Source organism: Camellia sinensis, chromosome 4 (assembly GCF_055761805.1).
Source record: "Camellia sinensis isolate YWXY chromosome 4, ASM5576180v1, whole genome shotgun sequence".
Taxonomy (NCBI): Eukaryota; Viridiplantae; Streptophyta; class Magnoliopsida; order Ericales; family Theaceae; genus Camellia; species Camellia sinensis.
The window spans coordinates 94,344,084-94,347,067 of NC_138964.1; positions in this window are offsets into that span (position 1 = coordinate 94,344,084).

The window sequence follows — 2,984 nt, forward strand, 5'->3', positions numbered from 1 at the left end:
GGGCATTGGTCACTCCAAAAGGCATTACTAAAAACTCGTAGTGGCCATACCTCGTCCGAAAAGCGGTCTTCTCAACGTCCTCAGCTTTGACTTTAAGCTAATGGTAGCCCGATCTAAGGTCAATTTTGGAAAAGACTCGTGCTCCTTGCAACTGATCGAACAAATCGTCTATCCTCGGCAACGGGTACTTATTCTTAATGGTTACCTTATTCAGTTCCCGGTAATCAATACAAAGACGAAGTGTGCCATCCTTCTTCTTAACAAACAAGACGGGTGCTCCCCAGGGTGAAGTGCTCGGCCTAATAAAACCCTTATCTAGCAACTCTTGTAGTTGAAGTTTCAATTCCTTAAGCTCGACGGGGGCCATCCTATAGGGTGCTTTAGAGATGGGCTGGGTTCCCGGCATGATGTCAACCGTAAACTCTACCTCTCTATCAACTAAGTGACCAGGCAAATCATTTGGAAAGATGTCGGGGAATTCACTAACCACTGGGACGTCGGCTAACTCAACACTTCCATTCAAATTACTTAATATGCTACACAAATAACCTTGACACCCTTTTTGGATCAATCTATAGGCTTTCATGGATGAAATTAAGTAAGGTGGGGATACTACCCCTTTTCCCTGAAACGTGACCTCGGCTAGGTTTGGGGGTTTTAACGTAACACTCTTTGAAACACAATTTATGGACGCGTGATTTGCCACTAACCAATCCATCCCCAAAATAACATCAAAATGAGTTATGTCCAATGGCATTGAGTCAGCTAACAGTTCAACATTCCCAATCACAACAACACATGCTCGATAGATGGATGCAACATTCATAGATCTCCCGGATGGATTAGATACAGATAATACATAATCAAGGGATTCTAGTTTCCTATTAATCTTCTCGGAAAACTTAGCAGAAATGAATGAATGCATAGAACTTGAATCAATCAATACATATGCACTTTGAGAGCAAATTGAAAGCATACCTGACACCACTGTCTCAGCATTTTGAGTGTCCCCTCGTACTAGTGCAAAAACTCTGCCTTGTCTCATCGGTCCTTTCCCAGCGTTACCTTTCTGCACGGAGCCCGAAGTATTCTCATCTTTCTTACTTTCCCTAGCCTTCGTTTTTGGACAGTCCCTCACAAAATGGCCTACTTCACCACATTCGTAACAAGCCCCAGACGCCCGATGACAGACCCCGAAATGTGGCTTCCCACAACTGGAACATATCGGCTTAGTACCACTCTCTCGTCTTGGGTTGCTTGAATTGTCAACGTTCGCTTTCTTCTTGGTACCAAACTGTGCTCGGCGATTGTCATAACTCTGCCTCTTCCTCTGGCTCTCTCCCGAACCCTGGTATCTGTTCAAGTTGGCTTCGGCCAAAATAGCTTTGTCCAACACTCCGGCATAAGTCGGCATGTTGAGCATGTTAACCCGATCTTGTATCGGTCCACGAAGTCCACTTTCGAACTTCCTAGCCTTCATATATTCATCATTGATCATGTGGGGTGCGTACCTTGCCAACTCGGTAAAGGCACGGTCATATTCAGCTACTGTTCTACTGCCTTGCGTCAAAGTCTAAAACTCGGTAGCCTTGCCAAACACTTAAGGGAAAATGCTTGGTGTAGAACAATTCTAAAAATCGGGTCCAAGTCAAGTCTGGATTGCTTTCTCGAACCATCATCCACCATCTGCAGGCGTCGTCATCTAGTGTAAAAGCTGCTAATGTCACCTTCTGGGTGTCGGTGCTGGGAAAGATCTCGAACAGGTTTTCCATTTCCAAAACCCAAGCTTCGGCCTTCATCGGTTCTATACCCCCTTGGAATCTTGGTGGCTTCATTTTCTTGAACTCCCTGATCAGAGCTATCGTGCCGTCCCCATATAAAGCTGGCTGTGGGGGCACTTGTGGTACTGGAGGAGGAGGAGGTGGAACTGCATTTCGGCAGTTTGTCTGCTCGGCCTGAGTCGATGTAGCACTAGCATACTGCTGTCTTGTCTGCCTTAACTCGCAGGCCAAACCTTCAACTAACCACTCTAGTCTGTCCAATCTGTCCTCGAACTGATCTCGGCCAACTAGAGGTCTACCTCTCCTCATGATGCTATGAGTATGCAAAATGTGACTTTTAAACAAGACGAACAAATAATCACGTAGGCAGGTAACAATTAAGCATGTCGAGATGATGCACACCTTGACCACATAGCAAGCAATATGATGCAATCCTAACATCTTTCTAAGGGGAAATCCTACGCTCTTTAGGACTCAAAGTGTGTGAATGACGTATACCAAGGAACTTGTGCTCTGATACCATTCTGTCACGACCCCAAACCGCCCCTAGTAGTTTGGTGCCGTGATGGCCAGTAATCCTAGATTACTAAGGCCAACTTTCAAAATCCACACACCATCAGAGTATAATTATATGGGGCTAACAAGTACGAAAGCGATTTATACAAACAGATTAGTCCATAAGAGCTGTGCATAAGTAAAATGAAATAGCAATCATCTGCATATGGGTTACAACTCAATTACAAACGAAGCAAAGTACAAATTACATCTTACATATTAACAAAAGGGCTTCACAAGCCGACATGAACAAAAATACATGAAATACTGCTAGAAGCAAAATCTTCAGGATTGCCGACATCCTCACTGCCGACATAACATGTATACAAAACACACATCTTGATCAAAAGGCTTCTCAAGCCGACGTATGCAACATACAAGTATTACAAATCGAGAAGCATAATTTTCAAGACTGTCGACGTAATTACAGGTTAAGCCGACATAATCAAAAACCCAAAATAAGCTCTAGAATCACATCTAGGCGTTACTGCCTTCTTGTTCATCACCTACATATATATATAGAGAGGGTGAGCTTGGATACTCAGTGAATGGTATAACTAATAAAGGGGTTTGCATGAATAATAGCCGAAGTCCTTTCAAAACAATACAAAACAAAACTTTAGATATAACAAGGAATGGACCTCGTCC